This window comes from Cupressus sempervirens, chromosome 5, assembly GCF_028749045.1.
Source record: "Cupressus sempervirens isolate cs-2001-9-10 chromosome 5, ASM2874904v1, whole genome shotgun sequence".
NCBI lineage: Eukaryota > Viridiplantae > Streptophyta > Pinopsida > Cupressales > Cupressaceae > Cupressus > Cupressus sempervirens.
The window spans coordinates 444,321,458-444,346,692 of NC_143122.1; the positions used below are offsets into that span (position 1 = coordinate 444,321,458).

The 25,235-nt window shown below is 34.8% G+C and overlaps 1 pseudogene; it reads right to left on the reverse strand.

Moving 5' to 3' along the window:
- Window positions 1–17,064: 17,064 nt before the first annotated feature.
- LOC149556698 (origin of replication complex subunit 6-like) lies at window positions 17,065–19,477 on the reverse strand (annotated as a pseudogene).
- Between the last annotated feature and the right edge of the window lie 5,758 nt (window positions 19,478–25,235).

Sequence of the window (25,235 nt, forward strand, 5' to 3'; positions counted from 1 at the left end):
TCAACAAATCATTAGTGTTGTGCCCAATACTACTACACATGCTAGCATTCTGCAATCAACATTGACAAGTCCAACTGTAGGATGCTTAAACATTGGGCAAGTACCTATACAATAGATGGAAATCCTGACACAACCGATATATTCCTCTTATTTACAAATGTCAACAAGTATGATGAAAATGTATATGTCAGTTCCAATGACTACATATCGATACATTGGCCAAAGTGGTGCACCGCCACCTCCACCACCTCATAATATGTTTAGGAATCCATACAACTTTGGAGGTGGGTTCATCAATTCCCAACAATCACAAATACAACTAAATCAAGATCTAGCCCAGTAGTTGCATGAACTTCAAAACTTTTTTGAGGAAATTTGTCCCTTTCCATTTGATAGATCTATTAACATGATATTGTTTCCACCCAACTTTGAGATTCCTAAATTTGATAAATACATGGGAGAAACATGTCTTGTCACACATCTCAAGGAATTTTTGTCTTATGTCAAGAAGTGACCTATAGTGAGGATTATTTTAAAAGGCTCTTCACATGAAGTCTTGGAGGCCCCGCACTTGAATGGCTAATGAACTTACCCAAGGGTTCCATCACTTCCTTCAATGATTTAATAGAAAAATTTGTCGCACAATATTCCTACAACATTGAACATCATGCCTCATTGAGTGACTTGTGCAACAAAAAAAATGAAGCAGTGAAACATTTGCCAATTTTCTACAATGGTGGAGGCATCTTGCTAATCGCATGCCATACAAAATTGAAGATTCCCACCTGGTAGACATATTTATCAAGAATTTGATCTCGGAGATGTCTTTGTAAATGAAGATGGCTAGTCCTAAAGACTTTTCCACATTAGTCAAGAAAGGAAAGAATATTGAAAATGGACTCTTAGACAAGGGTTCCATTAAACATTATAGCTCTTCATCCTCAAACAATGACACAAACAACAATAGCAAACCCAAATTTTGGTCCAAAAACAAAGGTGTTACCCACTATGGTTTCACCGATGTCAAAATTGTACAAAACCTTAAAGGTGGAAAGAAAAACAACAAGAATGACTATCATAACTAAAACAACAACAATTCAAACTGTGACAATCAGAATCAAAATCAAAATAACAATCAAAACAACTAGCAATCTCATAATCAAATGCAATTGTTTCCTTGCAACAACAAAAATACCAACAACAATTACAACCATGACTATGATCAAAAAAAGAAGTTCACTAACTTTCATGAACCTTTAGATTTCATATTCTAAAAGCTAGCAGATCACAATTTGATGGTGTTTCCCAACACATGGCCTTTTGACAAAAATCAACCCAAATCTAAGTGGTATAGGGAAAATGAATATTGAAATTACCATCACATCAAGGGACATGACACCAAGAAATTAATCAAACTCAAAATCTTCATCAAAAATTGTGTTGATGATGGGGAAATTAAGGTTGAAGGAGGACCACCCTTTAAAAATGCTAAACTGAAGATATTTCAAAAGTACCTTCCACATCTAACGTGCTACAATATGACTATTCTACTAACTACATATTAGGATTTGACTCCTTGTGTGGTAAAATAGAAACAAAGAATATATATGGTTTTGACTCCATGTGTGGCCACATTGAAGAAGTGAACACTCATGTAAATACCCTTGTCCTACAAGCAGCTGATTATGATGCAACCACTTCATAGGGAAGAGTTACCTTACATGCTACCACTCCCAGTCCTACTAATTCATCAGTTCCACATGCACCTACTATGCCATCCACTTCACAAAGACCCGCTTCTTGCTATGATGTATGTTGGTCTCAGATTGGTTTTGACAATTGAGTTTCAACACACTTAACCAATTTCCAAGATGATGCCGAGTATAATATAGATGTTGAGCTATAGTATGTGTCGAGTCATAGATTCAACAAGAGTCGAGTGAACTTTAGGTGCTAACCAAGATTCAGATGCTGAGTCACTATAGGTGTCAAGCAAAGTATAAATGTCGAGTGAGACAAAGTTACTATAGGAGCTGAGCAAGACATAATTCCTATATGTGTTGAGCATCAGCAATTAGTAAGTGTCGAGTAAAATGGAATCAACATATGATTTTGTGCGTTCACAAACTTACATGTAAACCATTTTTGGGCTGACTTAAGATGAATCTCAAAGGATCTCAAAGATACGATTGAATCTCTTACATTCATTATGTAATTGACACCTCAAAAGTGTTTGCAAATGGAGATTCCAAAGAGTTTGATGTAGCAATAGTAGACCTGATAGAAAATAATAGAGCCCAAGAACAAGAGATCAAAACTCTCAACCTTGAACAAGAATCACAAGCCATGATGCTTTGTGAAGTGACTGAATAGAAGAAAAGAGCCATTAAAGATAAGGTTATGATAGAAGAGGACAAGAGAAACCTTTCTAATAGACTGGAGGAAAAGTCAATAGAACTTGCAAGAATTTCCAACATGCAGCTAGACCCTAGGTCAAATGATGAATGCACATCATGAATTGAATGTCAAGGACATTGAGATCTCCACACTGAAGAAGAAAATGAACAACTACAAAATGACTTGAAAAGAGAGAAGGAGATTTTAGAAAGCTTCAACAAACCCAATGAGGCCATCAAGTACTTTGAAAAGCTACTAAAATCACCAAGAGCTAGCAATGATACTTCAGGACTAGGATACACTAGCATTGAAAAAGGAGAGTCATCCAAAAGAACAGAAGAAAGAAGTGAAAAAGGTAAGAATATTAAACCTACTTGTCATTTTTGTGGTAAAAAGGGACATACCTCTAATGTGTGCAAGAGTAAGAACACTCATTAGCATGAAAAACCTAAAAACATGGGTCATTGTCACAAATGTAACAAACAAGGACATCAAGCACATGACTACAGAAATAGGACTATCAGAATACCAAGATTTGAAGGTCACTACTACAATTGCAAGAAGTATGGACATAGAGCTTTTGAGTGCAGATCAAAGCCTATGTGGACACCTAATCAGCCAACAAGGGGAAACAATCATGGAAATCACTACAATTGGGACTATAACATCGGGTATAGCTATTATTACTATTAGGAATATGGACACATCCCTAAAAATTGTATAAGAAAACACTTTTGTAGAGACTATAGCAAATGGTTGAGTCAAACCATATGTTTTAGTTATTTGAAAACTGGTCACATCAGCAAGAACTACCCAACAAGGTCAAAGGCATCCAAATCAGAGTTTAACAAAGGAAAAGAGAACGTAGATTTTGAACACATCAGAGGAGAAATGAAAAAGATTTGGAAGAAGAAAGATGGAAGTGTTGAGATAATGGGTGTTGCACACATTGCATAATATTGTTATTTTATTATTTTATTTTTTATTATGTAATGTTGTGCCTAGATGGACATGCAACATGTAAATATTCCCATGGAATATTCTTGATGAGTTGTATTGTAACATTGTGATAATATTTTATGTAATTATTTAATATTGGGGAAAAGAATTAAATGCCCAATATTAAATGTGGGGTCAGTGGGTTTGGTAGCACATGGTTTTAGCACATGGTTTATGTAATACCACTTGGTGGTTTTGTGGGACTTGCTACTATATAAGCAGCCACAAGGGTAGTTGTTGTAGTGTGAGTAAGAGTGACAAGGAGAAGACAAAAGGCAAGAGTTGAGCGGGACAAGGCTTGACAGGTTAGCCAAGGGAGCATTTGTGAAGGTTGAAAGCATGGCATGGGATGTGTGGATTCATGCTTGTTCACATAGTTTGCTCGATTGTGGCTATGGCCATGAAGGCTTCCATGGTTGTATGGCAATGGTTATTTTGCTGAATAATACATGGTGATGGATGCTTTTGGAGGCTGGGTTTTTCCCTCAATGAGGGTTTCCCAGGGTATATCTTATGTCACAATTTTGTGGGTATGTTGTCTATTCTCTTGCATGTGAATTTTAATTCCATATTTATTTCAGATCTATTATGGGTTATGTGGAAATGGTTATATTCTTTATTGCCAAGTTTCCTTACAGGAAGTAGCACATCCAATGAAGGGATCACTTCAACTAAAAGGTCAAGTGGTCACACTTCATCCAACTAAGAAAAAGAAGGTGTGTGGGACTAATATAAAAAGCTTTATCATACATCAGTTCCAAGACAAGCGAGTATTGAAAAGGAGAGATCAACATGAATAGAGATGCAAAGTTGAAACTTCAAGTTTTTACCAGTACTGTCGAGTAAGAAAAGTTGCCTTTAGATGCCAAGTAAAATCCCAATACATGCTGAGTTTCTTGCTAAAGTCAGTGGAAGTTGAATGATTAGTTGTAGCCAAGATGGTAGTAGAAGCCAAGCAAAGAAAATTTCAATTCAAGCCAAGTAAGGGAAACTCTAGTTAATGTCGAATGGTGGAAAGACAATGGATGCCGAGTAATGCAAAAATTCTTAAGAAGTCGAGTGGACAGTTGTAAACACACTAAGCATTTAATGCTACAAAATAAGGGTACATGATCACATTTTGAACCATTTTTCTTCATTGTGAACAAAGAGAAAAGATGAAGAAGAGTGAAAAATAATTTCCAAGTAGAGAATCCAACATTTGAGCTAATTTCAACAAAGATTCAACATAGTTTCATTGATTCCAAAGTATTTACACTACTGTTGAGTTACACAGTTTCAATTTTCTTCTTGTTTAAACCCTAGATCACAAAAATGGCCTCCAATTCCAAGAAACCTCAAGAGAAAGATCCGTTTGAGGTCCAAATTTTGTCAAATGAAGTTAAACAACCTAATTTCCAGCCAATCCCTAAAGTTGCATACAAAATCGACCCAGCTGAAGCCCTATCTATTTTTCCTCCTAAGGTAGTTATGGTCTAGGATGTTAGGAGATGTTATAATAGTAAGATTGGTGCTATTGGGGACATGGAAATGAGAGAAGCTGATGACAAGTTGTGTGAAAATGAAGTCTTGAAGGAAGAGTATAAAATTATTGAGAAGAAGGGTTTAACCTGTGCCCTAGAGTTCCCCACTATCTTCAAAATTGAATGGATCAAAATAGTGTTAAGCAAGATTCATGATGGATGTTTTTGGTTAGAAGATGGCCCAATTAGAATATCAAAGAGAATTATCCACAGGGTAATAGGGTATCCAACCCTTGATCGGCCTAAGACCCTCAGAAGTGAGTCTAAGGAAGCCATTGAGAAAAACACAAGAGCCAAATGGAACAAGAGAGGAATGACTATAGATACTATCCAAGATCCTCTTGTTGACTTTGTTGTTAGAGTCATTTCACACAAATTTTATTAATCGAGCAGACTCAATAGTGTGCCTTGCATTATAGTAGATGTTGGCTACAAATTAGTCAAAAAGGATCTGTAAGAATCTGCCTTAGGGCAGAATTCACCCAAGACCAAGGAACTCAAAACATAAGCACAAATTAGACCAGAGTATGATCAGAATAACTATATAGTATTCAATAAAATGTACAAGTACACTAGGAGTTCCTAAATATAAAGGCCTCTAAGATGCACCTAGAATGCCTCGAAATCAGCATCATGATAAGTCCTACAACTAGGCACATGTCCACCAGATATGGGTTATCCTCCACTAAGCACGAAAGTAAGTGCAATGATGAGAGGATAAGCCTACAATGGTGTGACATGCAAATCAATGTTGTAGACAACATGTGCTAAATTAGGAGTGCGAATAATTGTGTTGTCCACATGATAAGTTGGTGAATGATGCAAACTCCTATGTTGTAGACACCATGTGCACAATTAGAGTTGCGTACTTCTATGTTGTCAACATGACAACTCAAAAAGGTGCACAAACTCCTAAGTGTCTCATAAAAAGAAATAATAAAATAATGCACTGACCTAAGTAAACTTAAGTAAAGTGTAAATAGTAAATACCTATTCACACCAAGACCCCCCCTTAAGTGTAACTTAGGGGAATGCACTTAAGCTCACTAATGCATAATGGGTCCCAACGACAAGGCCATGTTAGGTACCCATGTACAAAAGAAAAACTATAATGATGCAATGCAATCTCTCATAAATTAGAGAAAGAGGGAAAACCTCATGGGAAAAACCCTCCTCCAAAAAGAGAGATGAGTACAATAAAGAAGATGAGAGAGAAGAAGACCTCAAAAGAGGAAAAAATCTCTCCCAGAAGAAGAAGAAGAAGAGAGAAGTCAAGGGACTCCCCTATTTACAACATCTTGCACCCCCAAGAGATCTCGCAAACGAGTATACTTGACCTCAGTGAAGGGTTTAGTAAAGATATCCTTGACTTGCTCTGTTGTAGGATAGTACTGTAGTGCAATGATCTACTCATGCATAAGCTCTCTAATATAGTGCATATGAACCTCTATGTGCTTTGCCCAATGATTTTGAACTGGATGCTTAGAGATTTCAATGGCACTCTAGTTGTCACAATGAATAACCGTAGGATTAGGTAGATCAAATCCAAACTCCTCCATGATGCATTGTAACCACAAAGCCTCTGTAGCTGCATTGACAGCTCCTCGATACTCAACCTCTATGCAAGAAAGAGCAACAATTTGCTTCTTACTCTACCAACAAAAAGGATCAAAACCAAGATGAAATATGTACCCTAAACTGGACTTGTGAGAATCTAAGTCTCCTGCATAGTCTGAGTCTATGTATCTAATCAGATGAAGTCTTGTACCTTCTACATAATGTATCCCATGTGTATATGTACCCTTGATGTAGTGCAAAATGTCCTTGGAAACCTTCCAATGAAGCTCATGTGGTTCTTTCATAAAGTGTGAAACCATGCTAACTGTAAAAGCAATATCAAGGCATGTATGTGTCAAGTAGATAAGGCTACCAAATAACTGTCTGTATAATGTCACATCAATAAGTGGAGTGGTACACTTAGCCTCTAGCTTCACACTTGATAGGAAGGGAGTAGGAGCAGGTTTACAATCACTCATGTGAAACTGAGAAAGCAAATCAAGAGAATACTTGGGTTGTGAAAGTGATATCCCTATTGAAGACTATGTGATCTCAATGCCAAGGAAGTAATGTAGCACACCCAAGTCTTTCATGGAAAATATATCCTATAGAGAGGTCTTGACACTAGCAATGATGGATGAAGTGCTCCCTGTAATGATCAAGTCATTGACATAAAGCACTAGGATCAAGTGTGAGTCATCTTTCTAAAGAATGTAGACATTCGAGTCAGAGTGACATCTGGTGAAACTTGCTGAGAGGAGGAAGGAATCCATTTTGGCATACCAAGCCTGAGGAGCCTGCTTTAGACCATAAATAGACTTCTTCAATCTAAAAACCATAGTAGAATCCTGTACGAACCCCTATGGCTACTCCATATAAATTTCCTCATGAAGATCACCATTCAAAAAAGTGCTCTTAACATCCATTTCGTGTACAACCCAACCTTGAGCTGTCGTAATTGCTAGTGTCAGGCGAATGGAGTTCATCTTGGCAACTGGAGCAAAAGTCTCTATACACTAGTACATTTGGGCTCATTTTTTGACCTTTATTGGTCAAAATTTTGACCCATTTTTTGACCAAACTTCGACCAAATTTGACCAACACATTGGTCAAAAAAAATTTGGTCAAAATTTTGACCAATACGTTGGTCAAAAACTTTTGAAATTGGTAGCACATTTTCTGCCAAGCATTAGTCAAAATTTTGTCCAATGCTTAGTAGAAAACTACAGGGCATTGGTCAAAAATTTGACCAATGCTTGGTAGAAAACTATTGGGCATTGGTCAAAATTTTGACCAATGCTTGGTAGAAAACTGTTAGGCATTGGTCAAAATTTTGACCAATGCTTGGTAGAAAACTATTAGGCATTGGTCAAAATTTTGACCAATGCTTGGTTAAATTTTTTTTGAGGCTCACAGTTATTGAGGTCCACTTTAGCAATGGCCCTTCATGTGAAATTGTCATCTAAAACCTTTCTAATGAGATAATGTGTTATGAGCTCTTCATGAGTGGGATGGAATGTGAATTTAGGAGGTAGTTGTGCATCACCCAAGCTGACAATTGAAGTACGCTCACCAAGTCAACTCTCTAAGTTCACTCACCAAGTCTGCTCCCTAGGCCAACTCTCCAGGTCAGCTCACCAAGTCACCCCCACTTGCCCCACCAACTCACCACTTTAAGTTGACTCACCATGTTAGCTCGCCAGGCTGATTCCCCTAGTCAACTCACCAAGCTGACAATTCAAGTACGCTCACCAATTCGACTCTTTATGTTCACTCACCAAGTTTTCCCACATTGAGTTGCTTCTCTAAGCCCACTCACCATGTCAACTCAATTGGTCAGCTCACCAAGTCGATTGTTCAAGTATGCTAGCCAAGGGGGCTCGCCAAGTCACCCCACCAAGTCATGTCACCAAGTCGACCATTCAAGTATGTTGGCCAAGTTGACTTTGAGTTTTCTCATCAAGTCACCCCACCAAAGTGCCTCATCAAGGTTAGTCTTTGATTCCGCTCACCAAATCAGCTCGCCAAGTCGCCTCTCCAAGTGGCCTCACTAAGTCAGCTTGCTAACTTGCCCCACCAAGTTGCCACTTTAAGCCCACACACCATGTCAGATCGCTAGTCTGACTCCCCAAGTGAACTCACCAAGCTGACAATTCAAGTATGCTCACCAAGTTGACTCTTTAAGTTTTCTCACCAAGTTTGCCCCCTAGGTCAACTCTCCAGAGCATCTGTATCCCCTGTTGTAGGTGGACTTGATCTCTAGCAAGCTTATTTTGACTGTATCTTTTATTTTCAACAATACCAATATTTTTAACTTGGCCTAGCCCCATCCTATTAGATGCTTGATCCATGTCACTCTACCAGTAATGAATAAGAATAGCATGTGTATTAAAGATAAATCACTTGAGCTAGAAATGATATCCATCTTTATGAATCTAAAATATGACATAGCAAAAAGTGGAATAGTTTTGATGGAGAAATATTATGAATGAGCCAACCTTAGCATCAAATGCCTGAATAATAATCAAAGTATACCTCAAATTCATAATATTTGCAACAATATAGATACCTTCCTCTTTGTTCACTATCTACATTAGCCATTTGATTAGATGTATTTTGAGAATTAATGGAATGATTCCGAGACAAAAATGACCAAGAACCAACAAAGAAAAATCTAGCTAGGAAACAAACGACTGATAAAAAATATTTTGAAACTTGAAATAAATAAAAATCATTTTATCTTTGCCCCTAGATAAAGAAATAACTCTAATAGTAACAAAGATCAACATGCACTTTAGCTTAGAAAATTAAAATCCATAGAAATCAAATATTTAACAAGTTATAAAACCATAATAAGTTCAAGGCCATTCATCCACTGAATCATTATTTTACTGCTCAATACATTGAATTAATAAGCCTAATTAGTCATCAAAAAACACACCAAATGCCAAGTGTCAATGTACTTGGCTATGCTTCCATTATCATTGACCAAAAGGAGACCAAGTATCTGCATTACAACTGAAATGGCAGTTAAAATCTTATAATTAAGAGAGCTCAAAATTTCAAAGGAAACCCTCATATTATTCCTAGAATTGGCATAAATTATGGCTAAATCTAACTTGCATAGCATGTCAGTGAAGTTGAACTATGTGCAAATGAAGTGTACCAATATTTTCCCCTTTTGAACCCATTTGAAATAAAATTTGAAGTGAATCATCTTCAATCAGACTTTGTGCTGCTCCAAGGCAACTAGCTAATGCCTTCATTATATGCACTATATTTCCTTTGCTCACTTTGTTAACTACCTACATAAATCTAGTATGGTGTTGCCAAAAAATAAGCATGTAACATATCCAAAATCTGGTTTCTTGCACCAAGCATAAGCTATATAAAAAAAAATCTGATTCTAGAAGTACTAACAATTCACATAAATCAATGACCATGAGGAAATTATTAGGAAAAAAGGCTATTCAATAACCACCTGGGGGACTCTGGAATAAAGAAGAGACCTTCCTACAAATATCATTGATGACACATATAAGTGGACCAATGTTGAGTTTCCTCAAATGCAAAATAGAAATCTCAATGCTGTGATTTTTAACAGACGTTAACCTTGATGGAGACCATTTACTATTTATTGTGATATTTTATTTGATGAAAACATGTAAAGCACATTACCTATAATAGTAAGTTTGTGTCATGATACCAACATTCCAAGAAGATATCCTCTTGGTATCCTAGCGGTTATTGAAAACTGTAGAGGAGTCAAGTAACAATGAATCTCATATTTAATTTGCATAAAATAGGAAGGACAGGAAAAATTTGAATAGTTTTCTTCAAATCTTAAATTACACCAAACAAATTTGCATAAAATGCCAAGCAGCCCCACTGCTTTAATATCAACATTTTCTTAGCAAAAACCCAGAAAAGCTTACCTCTGCATTCCTTATTCATGATTCTAATGAAGCAAAGTAGTCTTGTTGTTGGCAGGTATAAACTAAGGTCTAAAACTCAAAGCACACATTGTTGGCTTTTGTATAAGATTGGTGAATTACAAAGTTCCATTCTTTCCAATCTTTGAATACATATAAGAAGATTATGCAGACTGTTACAAATATGAGACAGTAAATTTATTGTTTTGAAATGAAATAGAGTATCCCTCTGTGTTTTAGTCATTCTTCTTTGAGTAGTGGGTAGGGGTTGGTGGCCTGATTGTAGTTAGTAAGACTCTTGTATTGCCAGTGAAGCTTGTTGTCAATGAGACTTATATTATATAACAATTTATTGTTTATTTGTTTTTTTTTTTTAGCTTTATACGTATTTTGTTTGCAACAAAGTTGCTTTCTTATAATTTTTTATTTGTTTGACACATAGACAACTTATTCTTGTATTAGGATATTGTGATATGGCCCAGATGAGAGCTCATTGTCAGGCAAGTAGATAGCTATGCTAATTTATATATGAATCTATATCTGATATGCTTGTTTGTGTATTTGGTGTGTTGGGGGGGGTGGGGAGGAAGTGGTTATATTTGAATTAATCAAATGGGCTACACTCATCTATTTTTTTGGCATATCTTGCATGTCGACTGTATTGTATCTAGGGTTTTATAAAATATTGTTCTATGTTCAATGCCCTTCTTATATCTATGCCCATGTGACATAGTTAGTAGGCCATTGAATAAAATGACCATATAGTATAAATATTCCTTTTTAGCCTGGTGCTCAATAATTGCAAAATTAAGAGTGCAATAAAGGAATATATATCCTTCCCACGACAATTCATGTCAGATGGGATCAATTAAATTGCATGTTAAGCTTTGAGTTGACTATAAAATAATGTAGCACTCAAATATGAAAGAAGAATCTCAGTATTGGACTAGCCTACATCACAACCCCACAAATCCACTACCACTATTCCTTGAACAATATAATTATGCAGACATGATTCCTTGAAAGTTGTGAAACTTAATTGAATAGTATCATAAGTGTACAGCCACAATCCACAACTAAGCCAAGTAGGCAAATATTTTTTTCTAAGGCCTTTTTTTTTCTATTCTAATCATATCAGCATATAGCATATAGGCTACTGAAAGTAGGAATCAATTATGATTGTAAGAAGACTGAATGATAATTATATCCCAAGGTATTTTGGAAGCAAGCTAGATCATGATAAGAGAAAATATTTTTTCAAACAAAGATCCAGTTATAGGTTTTTCCAATCCAAGACAAGCATGTACGAATTAACTAGAGGCATGGTAGAAATGTAGTTATATATGCTTGTTACATAATTAAGACTATTAATATATATGTTATTTTCAAGGTCCTATGGCAACTGATAGCTCTTTAAAGCACTACTTGAATCAGACTAAACTAAAAAAATGTTAAATTACCTTGAGATAGTTATATTAGTACTTTGGCATGTGATATCATTAAGTGCATCATCATAATCACTAAGGCTACAACGATCTATCCATATATGCCATGAATTTGGCTTTATTTGAATTCCATCAACATCAGGCCGTCGACCACCTTCAAATTCTAAATTATTTATAATGATATGTTCACACTCTTTTAACTGTAAGCCCTTGCCCACTTGCTTTATTCGATGCCCAAGTCCATCAATTGTCTTCTATGAGGAAACTCTCAAATAAGACAAAAGATTAATCATTATTGACACTTCAAAAATAATCCACAGAGGTTCCTTCTGTTTACAGCCTTCACGAAGGGTTCCAGGGCCACTATCTGTTGTCAAACATATATTATAGCCTCAATATTTTATTTTTATATGCAATAAAATTTTGATATTGTAATGTTCAAAAGACTTCACTTACAATCACTGGGCGCATGTAAAATCGTGCTGGTTGGCTAAAATTGGTGAAAACATTTTGAGGCTATATTTACACTTGCCCCAAAGCAATCTTTGTTAATCTATGAATTTATCATTTACAAACCAATGAATCCTAATATAGAAATTCACAATATTTTGTTTTTCTAGCACATTGGACCATCAAACTATTGGACTTTCAACAAATGACAAAATCTTTCATGTACAGATGCTAAAAAATTCATGTTTTATCTATTTAATAATGAGTGAAATAAGATGAACAAAAATATGTGGAGATGTTGGAACCTAAGAATTGGCAATTTAGAAAATTTAAGACATGCATTACTTATACTAGTTTATGTTGAAACATCTAAGCCTAAGAGGGTTCCCTAAATTTTGAAAACATTTTTTTCATGTTGTTGCACAAAATCACACATAACACTAAGAAGTTATATATGGTTAAAATTTGACTCCTAAATTGCCTTGATGTTGCACAAAACATCAAGTTTGCATGGCTTCAAAAACTTCACCAGAGGTTATACCACCATCTTCAACCGATTATGTTTGGCTTTGACTTGAGCCCTTTAGCAACATAAGGATCAACAACTTGCATTGAGAGTTGTGAAACCTTGTGGAAGGAGACTACTTTTAGTTGAGCAAATATACAATTAAGCTTTGAGTTCATTGCCACATAATATGGATAACCAAAGCCCTCTAATATGGTATCTACCATCAATTTACATATTACTGAAGTCTTTGAGATCCTATGAAATATAAAGCTCTATGCAAACTTGGCAATAAGAACAAGTTAATTAAAATTTATCCACTTCGACCTACACCACATAACCAAAAGAGGTTGCATTGTAGATAGGAATGGCCTATATATTAGTGGCTGGTCTAAAAATTCAAGTCAAAATTGGAATTTCATGCTTACAGATCAGAGACCAGAAAATCCTTTGTCCAAGCAATAAAAAATTTGTGGACATTATAAGGGCCATAACTAAGAACATCTATGATTGACTATTATAAAGTGATTAAGCTTAAGCTTTTGTTAAGTTCTAAAAAAAACATTTCAACTTAAATCCCATGAGAGGACCACACAATATAGATCCAAATATTGAACATTTCCAAGTGATGTCCTCCTAAAAAAGAACCCAGTGAACATAAGCTATATCAATCATTTATAGGCAAGGCCAACAAATCTAGCTTTCAAGCATCAATATACATTTATATTCACATTAAATATGGATAATCAAGCTTTACAATGCTTGCAAACTCAAGAACAACTACATGCTCCCCATATTAAATGGTCTAGTTATTTGTGGAGTTTCACATTTATTATCAAGTATAAGGTAGGGAAGATAAATATGGTTACCAATGCTCTGGTTCTCAAAGGATTTCATTTATAGCTATGACTAATGAGTTGGCAGGTTTGAAACATCTCAAGGATGTATTACACTAAAATCCAGCCCTTCGAGCCACTAATAATCCTTGTAAAGAATCAAATATAGGCATTATGAGTTCCCATTTGGACTTCATGATGCACGATCAATTTTATTCTAGAGAAAAGAAATTGTGTTGTCCTCAAGCTACCATGAGGAAGACCATATTATATGAAGCACATGTTAGTTAGCTATTAGAATAATATGGGAGAAATAAAATATTGAAACAACTAGAAGAGTGTAAATATTTGTCTTCTAAGACTTGAGATATTGTGATCTAAGTGAACAGATGTTACATTTGAAAACTTGCCAAGCTTAGGCAACTAAAACTAGGCAAAATATTGATACTTAGTATCTTGGAAAATTTAAAAATGTAAGCAATGTATTAGCATGGATTTTATATTGAGTCATACACAGAGGTTTTGATGGTATATTTTGGTCATTGTCGTGGATCAATTTTCCAAGATTGCTCACACTATAGCTTGTGAATACCACAAAGATGCATCTTATAAGGAGAAATGAAATTCTGAGTCATGCCTGGTATAATTTATGGAAGAAGCCATGAGCATGACCACAGTGTAGTTGTGGATGTTATTCTCAAGCTTAAGAGCAATGAAAATTGATTCATTGAATGATAGGAAAGTTGTTACATTGTTTCCTCAGATACAAATGAAGACTGTGGAAATGGTTGTATGCATAATTTTCTTTAACAATTCAGTTAATTGCTTCACTAAGTATGTCCCTTTGAAAATGGTGTATACCCACTCTTGTAAAGAGTTCACACAATAGAACTATTTTTTAAGGGATGAAGAATTTCTTTGAAACCATGAAAAAGGATATTTAGAAGTGACCAAATATTGAAACCTGTGAAGAGAAGGCTCATAGGAGGATGCTAAAAAAGGAAAAACATAGTTGGTGATCTACTATAGTGTATGTGCAAAAGGATTGATTTGAAAAAGGCCAATGTAACAAATTACAATGAAGAATTCTTGTCAATACAAGATTCCATGAAAATCAATCAATGATACTTATTTCCTTTGGATTTTCCAAAAGATCTTCTACATCTTAAAGCTATTGATATGTATGAATAGAAAGAGGATAAAAGCATGATACAATCATGCAGCAAGGCAGCTAATCCACCTCCTAGTTGGACCACCCAAATGTCCAAAAAAATTCAAAATAAAGAAAGTGAAAAAATACTAGAATATAAAAGAGTCTAAGTTTGGCTATCTTGGCATGGATTCAAGAAACAATAAACAGTCAAGTTGGCACATCTTAAACAAAAAATAATTTTATCTTAAACCGAGCAGTTCAATACTTCAAGATTTTGAGGATTTGATATAGAAGCGTCGATCTCCTTTCAGTCATAATTAAGGTTGGCAGCAGTTATCTAATGCAGAGTTTTGAAGATCATAATATGGTGTTTCCAAAGGTGGATTTAGTTAGAAATTGGGTTCAAGTTGTAAAAACTACTTCTAGATAATTGAGATTGGAATAACATTTTTATTTTGATAAGATTACAATACAGTTTTTATTTCATGGAGATTGTATAGCTACTATCATAAAGTAGGTTCCACTTGTCTTGTATGCAAAAAATCTGCAACCACACAAAGGATGCCTTTTTGGATCTTATAATAAGGGAGGAAAGTGGTGAATGTTAAGGTAGAATATTGAGTTTTACTGTATCAGAGTTTGATCCATATCTACTCAGATTCTTGGGTGCTTTTGTAACTATTTTTTATTATTTGTGAGGAATTGCATGCATCAGTTCAATTCGACAAAAGTTTAGATAGGATTTCCTTGATAATTGGGATTTACATTTTATAAATTCATCTAAATATGAAGGATGATCCTAATCATCTTCTACCTAGGATGATGGGTTGGAAAGTTACAACTCCAAATTGTTAGAAATAATGACCACAGATGAGAGGATTGTGAAATTGAAACCAAATTGACTCTTAATTTTCTTTACCTATAGACTTCAGCAAATCATATCACCCACCAAAAAAAAGCACTCATAGAAAGTGAGAAATAATTGAATCTTGAATTTCCTTACCTATAGACTTCAACACATCATAAGCCTTTGCAATAAGCTACATGTCACCATAATCGATCCCATTGTGCACCATCTTGACAAAATTGTTGGATCCACCCTTTCTAATATAGGTAGCAAAAGGGCCACTGTCCACCTGTGCAGCAATCTTAACAATTATATCCTCAATATACTTTTAAGCCTCATATGACCCTCCAAGCATAAGAGAAGAGCCATTCTTGGCACCCTCTTCACCCCTTGAAACCCCCATGCCCAAATATAGAAGCCTCCTCTTCTTTGCCTCGTCCTGCCTTCTCTCTGTGTTTTCATACCATTCATTCCCACTGTCCACAATACAATCCCCTTCTTCCATGTGGGCAGCCAGAGTCTCAATTGATTTTTCCACGGGGGGCTCTGCTTTAATTAGAAGGATTATGATTCTAGGCTTCTGGATTGAGAGCACAAATTCCTTGGCATCATGGAAGCCTTTTACTGGCAAATTTCCTTCCAGCTTGGCTCTATCTACTATCTCATCTACCTTTTCTAGGCTCTGATTGTAGACTGAGATGGGGAAGCCTTTTTCTACAATGTTGAGAGCTAGATTCTACCCCATCACAGCCAATCCAACCAATCTTATTCTCAACAATTCAGCCATCTCTTTTTCTTGTATTCACATAATCAAAATCAAGAGTAAGGTTAGCATCCAAGGGAGGCTTAGATATTTTAGCTTAAAAAGGACATTTGAAACAAACTTCCTTGGATTTTTGCGGCAATGTCATTGTATAGAGCTCTAAGTTTAACTGTTTCAACATCAACTATTGAACTAGACTATTTTGGTGTCATCTTCGAAAAGGCTAAACCATCCAAGAGAAAGGTTTTCACAATAAAGGAAACATATGAAAATCTCATAGTGATCTAGATTGTAATTTAAACTAGGAAACTAGGCAAGGGATACAAACACTACAGTCAGATGGGCTCTCTCAAGCTCTTAGAACATAATGTAGCTTTTTTATAAGAGCTAGTGTTTTGTTTAGTTAACCCCCAAGTTTTTTTCCTTGTGTTTTAATTGGATGTGAATATTTGAATTCCACTTACACTTTTCCTACACCATTTCACTACCATGCAAATGGAATGTTACTATAGTTACAATAGAATATTATCATGTTTAACTACAGCATCCTTCAAACATGCAGAAATATAAGCTTGTGCTTCCAATCATCAATAAAAGAAACACTCAAGTACCAATGCTTAACTAAGAAACACATTCTTTCACATAAAACAATGCAGCTAAGTTGATTTTACATCCTTAGTTATTAATTATTATATGAGAAATGCATTGCATGTCTATCCACATTGGAATAACATCAAATATATAAAAATAACTTCGTAAACTTTTAGGTATAATATATGAACCGAGTTACCTCAAGTTCATATTCATCATCAATTGATTCACCACTATTGTCAGATTCTTCCTCGTCTTCACGTATTCTCTTGCTTGGAAATGCATCCAAAAGTTCTATCCATACACACCCAATACACTTAGTTGCCTACAACAATCATAACAACCAGAATTTAGACCAAGCTTTTGTTCCAATTTTCCATACTAAATCAATGTGAACCTAAGAAACAGTTAAAGATGGTGTCAAAATAAATTCAACCATGTAAAGAATAGAAAAATGATTATGCAGTTGGTCTGAAAAACCAATTTAAGACATAAGAGTACAATGCACTTTGAAATCTTCAACAATAAGGATCTGAGACATGCCAGCCCATATGAATTTTATATGGGATAAATTTGTAAAGGCCACAATCACTACAATGTAAACAAGCCTGAAATAATCTTTCAAACTTTTCAGCACCAAGCAAGCACAAAAATATAAGAATGCATCTATTAAGTAACAAGAATGAACCTAGTCTAAACTTGACCATAATTAATGAAAAGAACTTGCCATATAAAAAATATGCAAAGGTTAAAAAATCAATGTCATCACATAAACAAAATAGCCTCTAAAGAAAACACACCTCTATTTTTTTTCATAGATTTTGGATCCTTCTTTTCTTTAACAATTCCCACAACATCAAAATAGAGATCATTCATAGATGTTGCAACCTAGCCCAAACAATTTTATATATATATGTGTGTGTGTGTGTGTGTGTGTGTGTGTGTGTGTGTGTGTGTGTGTGTGTGTGTGTGTGTGTAGTTAAGAACAAACATAAATCATCGAGAGGGTTTCCTTGTTTGATTTAGTTAGCATCTACAAATTGACAATGTGAATAATATTAAAAAACCTTCAAGATTTCTATGCACCCAAAAAGAACACTCACATTTGAAAACTCAAAGTCTGATGTACCACATATCTCAATTAGTTTCATCCTATCAACTTTTAATTGCATCTAGATAAATAAGTTAGATTTTTGCACAAAAAGTTCCAGAACTTAGGGTGGGTATATGGATAAACAAGAAACCAAAGTTTAGAGAAGACTAACTTGAGGCCATTATTGTAGCATTGTCATATGTGTGATGATAAAAAGCAACACAAGAGTAAGGATTTGAATTTTGTTCAAGTTGTTAAATTAAAAGAAAAAGGAAAAAGAGAAAAAAACTACTCCTAGGTTATATCCTTCATTCATATTGACTATAGAATCAAAGGATTATTATTGGCCTAATAACAAGCTTGAAATATGCAAGTACAAACAAACCTTATTTCTTCTTGCACATAGGTAAAAAGCTACTACAGTGAACACTGGATGACCAAAATTAGCACTTGATCTCTGGGACTCTGGTAGAGCAGCTATAAATCTTTCTTTGTATCTGTATAAGGTTAATATTAGAATTGCATATTCGATCATGGTTTTGGGCTGACAAGACTCGGGGATCATATTCTAACCCCACACTTGTTAGAGAGCTCAAGGTCAAAGTATAAGAGCATAGGATTTCATTTGGCATGCCCTTAGGCCTTACTCCGATGAAATCATTATACCCACCCTAATAATTTCCCCAAGCACAGAGCATACTATAAGCCTTTGAGCCATAAATTTCAAAAGATTGGAAATCCAAGAAAACAAACCATTTGGGTCTTGAAATCTGAACTAAGGAAACCTGGTTTCTCAAGGTCCATAGAGCACTATATAAATATTTGACTAGTAAGTTGCAAAAGGTTCAAAGTTTAAGTAAAAAGACCATTTGAGAGCTGAAAACTGAGTCAAGGAAAATGAAACTTACAAAGACAAGACTCTTTAGGAAGACCCAATCAATCTAAGACATCCAACCTAGATTCAAAGTTCTCGGATGTCCAGCGTTGGCCTACAAGGCAAATTAAAAGTGTAGACTCATCATCATTTTTTAATATAATCCATTAATGTCAAAAGAGAAAACAGACAAATAATTGCAACTGATTCAATTTAGATAATTAACCTACCTGACTCCAAGTGCATTTTTCATTACATTCATGGATCTAGTATATGCCTTCTCAGACATGCCACTTAGCCTAATGGCCTTCTATCTATCAAAGGGAACTTGTAATCTATATAAACAATGCATTCAATCATTGCAAATTCAATGTCATTGTTGCAATTTTTCTAATAAAACTTTTTTGATTTTAACATAACAAGCCCGTGTTGGTCAAAATTTTAACCAAGACGGGCATGAATTTTTAAAAATAGACATTTTTCCTTGCCTATTCTGACCAATTTTACCCCATTTTAATATATGGTCAAAAAATTTGGCCTAAAAATGGGCTCAAATGTACTAGTGATTCTTCAAAGGGGATGCATTTTAGTTGTGCAATGAATTCAAGATTTAAAGGGCAATGATAAATCAGGTAATAGGAGGTGACTCTGGCCCAATGGACAGACATTAGTCTTAGCTAAAATTTCTAAAGTCCTCTACATTCTACCAAATAATGCAACCCCCATCAAATCCATTTGTTGTTCACTAATTTGACCATGAATTTTTTTTAAATTCTATCCCTAATTCTCACACTCTCAATTAAAATTTCTAGATAAAGCAGCTACAAGAGGCACCAAATCTTTGGTAGAACACATAAAAGTGGCCACTTTATAAAGTACATCATTAGAATAGTCAGCTATGAAGGCAATGCCTAAGAGTACATAGTGTTTGGGCACAAGATTAAGGAATGGTCCAAAAATCATAAACTTCAGAAGTAAACAGATGGGGAAAATCACAATCCTAACATATCAATGTGTTATTTAATAATGTGCCTACAATATCTATGGTGGTGACTTCAAAAATTGAGAATGTTGAATATCATCAGCAGCTTGTCTTTCATACACACCAACACGGGCATTTAAAATCCACTTCATCTCCACATAAATTTTTTAAACTATGCTTAGAACCATTTATTCAGTAACTTACAATAGGATATTTTTTGATGATGTTTAGTTTCTTATGAACTTTCATAGTAAATTTAAAAACCTACCATTTTGGTTTATTGACTTCACATATCTTACACAAGCTTACTTGTGTTCCAAATAGTATTAAACATTAAAAAAACTACAAAGTGTGCAAACATTCAGGGTCTGAAAAATCTTTTAGCTAAACATTATGCATAGTTGGCTATTCCCTCCATGTCAGAGCATATTTCCCATTTGGAAAATAATTGATGCAATTTTTGTTATATGTGACAAAGCTAACAACCATTGAATACTTCAATTACATCACTCTAAATTTCTATTCTAATAAAAATCAGCTCATTTTAAAATTTTAATAAAACAATGCCTACCTTGCTTGAAGAGAAACTAGACAAATAAAGCATGGAAGAGGGTATACTTACATAGCTCCTGTGTACCTCACAGTCAATACCCTAATGAGGAAGGTTTGCCTATCTTCTAACATAGACTAAATTATAAGCTTCTTGTGAATTTTGAGTTTTGATTCTCACTTTAACCTCGAAAAGTAAGTTCTTGATCTTTTTGTGCGATTGGAGTTGGGGGCATTGGAGATGGCATTTTCATAAATTTTCATCAGTGTTTCAGATTTAGGATGCCCTTTTATAATCCTTCTAATAAACCGTACCTCTGGCATCAACAATGACGTCAAATGAAGAAAGTCATGGCAACCCATGGTTCTAATTTTCTTCAAAACCAGACACCTGGGCCTCATAGTCTTTTCTAAATTGATTTTCAACAAGCTAGCGTGTTGTACCACATAATCTATAGGGAGATCCATCTTATTAAGTAGTAAGTTCATCTTTTCATTAACATTTTCCTTTAACAATGAAATGACATGAGGGGCAGCTCTGAGTAGTTAGCATGTTTCTTGAGTCAACAACCCATAGAGTTTGAAATTCTCTATCTTTGCCTCTAATGTTGCCATGTTGCTAATAGTCACTAAATTTACTATATATTTGAACATTTTCCCTCTCTAGTAAGAAAAAATCTTGTGAATAAGATTGAAACGTGCAAGCCTTAGAGAAGTTTTTTTGAGAACAAGCATATTTATTTTTAAGAAGCTTACGAGCTTCAGCCCACAAAATTTGCATCCTTCCCAAAAAGTGAGGGAGGACCTCTAGGTCTTCTCCAAGTTATAACCAAGAAGTCATGGATCTCTTAATAGGGCTTTGATGAGCACATCCTCAAATTGAAATACATTCTTCAAAAATTTCATCTTGGGAAGTTGGGTCTTGAGGCTATGTGTTAATATGCTTGGGTATATGCTCGAAAGTTTGGCCAGATTTTGATCCACGAAACCAAAATCTTCCAGCAGTTTGATCTTAGGTTCCAATACTTTATCTACAAATACCATAAGTTGGGGCTAATACCTCATTATACAGGCAATTTTGACTTTAGTGCAGCCATGCTGCTTCAATAGATGAAGAAACCTATTGACATTGTTGAGGGTCTGAAGCTTCTTCAAATGAGGTGTCGACCTGAATTAGCAGATGAAGTGGATTTTAATCATTTCAATGAATTAGGGCACGTGCAAAATAGAACTTTTTTTATTATAACATAACAAGCCCATGTTGGTCAAAATTTTGACCAACATGGGCATGGATTTTAAAAAGAGGATATTTTTTCTTGCCCATTCTGACAAATTTGACCCCATTTTAATAGATGGTCAAAAAATTTGGTCTAAAAATGAGGTCAAATGTACTAGTGACTAGATGACCTGAGCCCAACACAACCAAACTCCAATCTTAAAAATATTTTCACAGACAAATTGACCAAAGGAATTAGTGATGTGATGATAGACATGTTATCAAAGAGCTAGAATGCTTAAAGAAGAAATATATTTTGGAACAAAATACTGGTCAAACATCAATAAAATGTCCATTTTTCTCTATTTCATACCTCCACAACATCAATAAAATCATTTTTTTGATGGAATTCACCTATCCATTTAGTCATGTTGAAGATGGGACATCAAAGGTTATAAAACAAAATTTCTAAATTCTACTAATGAATTTAATAACTAGGCTATAGTTGCCTTTTATAATGAGATTCGCCCATAGAAAAATTCTAAAGTTTACAGTGCAATTACTGATAATAAAGTTTTTTTCAATCCAAAATATAAAATTTATTCCCACCAACATGTGCAACATAATTTTATTATAATTCTTACTTGATTTCAAAATTGATTTCAAATAGGATGTATGAAATACCAAGAATCCATCTTCATGCGTTGTGCATTAAAGAAGAAGATTGTAGCAGGTATCAAAGTAATGTCAAAATACTTGATATAAACTTGGATTTCCTCAGCATCCACATCCACTAAAGCTATTGATGCAAACTTTGACACTTCACATGCACATTTTGCAAGCTATAGACATAGTGAGCTTGTATAGAAAATAATAAAATTAATGTCAACAACTCCATAATCCATCAAAAACTCCTTATAATTAAAAAATAGGGTAGGCATTAGAGAGGAAACATTACTATTTAATCAAGCTACATGCAGACAATATCTATGGCCCTTCCAAAATGAAGAACCAGAACTTTTTCCAATGTATCCCTAATGTGCTTGTCAACTTCCTATTTCCTCATGAGAGTTTGTAGTAAGTAGCTCATCTCTTTAGAAAAAGGAATTCAACTTCACCCTTTTTTCTACAAACAAACATTGGCTATTAACACAATGCAAGCAATAAGGGACACCTGAAGCTGCTATATAACATGCAAAGTAGAGAATGGATTTAATAATAAACATCTATCCTAGAGAGATTTAGAATAAGGTCATAGGAGGAATGTAAAGCAGCTCATTATGCTAGATCGAGCCCAACATTTAGTAGCATAACTTTTGACAGATATAGATGTCACTTTTTTGGGAATCAACTGCACATTTATTGAATGAAATCAATCTATATGATGCATCTATTCACATGAAATGATTCACAAGAGACCATCTCTTTTGAGGTTGAATGTTCTACTTGTCATTGACTAGATTAGGATATGATCATATCAGTGATGTAGTGGAATTAAAATGAAAAAAAAAATACACCACATAGTATCAATCAGCACCATAAGGTAAACCAAGTCTTCTCAAGAGTCCAACCATCCAAAAAGTATTTTTGCTAGAGCATGCTAAACAATGGAACTCCCTCATGATCATTCCTATTAATCTTGATGCCCAATTTGTTTACAGATATGAATGCTCACCACAATATGACAATGACAATGCTATTTGGTGGGTAGTTCATCCACAACCATTAATACCTTCTTATAACCATTTATTAAATCCCAACATTCTAAGACTCATAGAATATTCTCTAAACTTTGTTAGTGTAGAGTCGGGTCGGCTCTACTAGGACCCAAACTCATCCAAGCCAACCAAGCTTGAAAAAATTGTAGATTTTGAACTGAGAAGCTTCACATTTAGATTGTGTGTTAAAACTTGTATGTGATGAACCCATAAAGTTCAGTCCACCTGGCCTTGATGGCAGTGCTGGCAAGCACCTGGCCTAGATGGCAGTGTTGGTTGCCAACCATGAAGTTTCATCTCCTTCTAGAAAAAGTAGGAAAAGATTAGATTGCTACCAGCCATGTGGTCTTATCTGGTGTAGGAAGTAAAGAAACATATTTTAGTCTTGAATCTTCTAGTACGAACCACTGACTTCTTGAAGAAGCCCAATTTTGTCTTGTAGTGATAGATGTCTCCAAGAAGGAAACAATAGATTGTTGCCAACTGTGCAATTTTGTCTTCTTGAAAAAAGTTATAATTATTCTTTATTTTATTTTGTTTTATTTTTTATTATCTATGCACAATTTGGATCTTGGGACAAAACTCCCAGGAGATCATCTTTTCTATTGTATGTTGTTGTTTGAGCTCTACATGGTCTTGGGATGAAACCCTTCAAAGTTCTCATCTATTGTGCATTACTATTCAAACTCTCTCTATTGAGTTTTGTGTAATTTGAAAGCTTAAATTAGCATTGTAAAAAAATTCTATATCAGTTTCAAGAGTAAATATATTCATAAATTTATAGATGTTGGCTAAAAATGGGATGCTTTGAGACTGCATAAGCATAATTGACTATTTCTTTTCTTGAATCGATGTTATGTATAGTTATTTGTTTTGAAGTTTAAATAGTTTAGAAAAACAAAGTTCAGATCATACAGACCTTAAGGTCTTACAGTGGTACCAAAGACAAAATCCTACCAGTCTAGGATGTTAAGGATGATTACAGAAATGGAAGAAAAGGATAATGAAATAGTAGCCTCTAAAATTGCTAGATGGTATAACAAATATCAAAAGATGAAAAATCTTTTAACTTTTGCCAAATATTTATGTTTGTCAGGTAATACTATACCTATGCATGATGTCATCGCAATCTTTGATGAGTAAACAAATGAACCAAAGAAGGTCAAGGCTACTAAATCTTTTGATAGGTACCACTGCACTACATAAAAAAAAGGAGAAAGGAAATGGATCTTGAATTAGGCACTCAATCAAAGTCAAAAGACTCATTCTTGAAAGAGAAAGAACCCAAGATAATGGGACTTGAAGCATTGAAGAGTTCATTCGAGTCTAAAATTAAAATGTTAAAACCAAAGACAAATGAAAAGAGAAGTTACAAATATGAAGCTATTCAAATCTTTGAAGAGTACCAAAAAGCAAGCAAGAGGGGTTTAAGAAACAAATTCCCTTTGACGAATTCTTAAGTGTGGTCGTAATCTTGAGGCATTGTAAATGAACTTGATGCAGTACATCAAAAGAATAACAAAAGAAGAATCAGAAGTTAGCCTTGAAGAAGGGTTAATGAAAGAAGAAAAAAGAACAAATACTAAGATGAATCAGTTTACAAGTTTGGCAAATGATAGAAAGTGGAGTAAAGAGCTCTCTACTATAGGAGATAAACTTGGTGACATGTCTTTGTCAAAAGATGTTTTACTTACATCAGTGGTGGATCTAGTGAACTATTTGCATACAATGGATCAACCACCTTCCAAAGTGATTCAAACAGCAATGGTTCCAATGGTGACCTTCTTGGGTGAGCATAGGTTGCT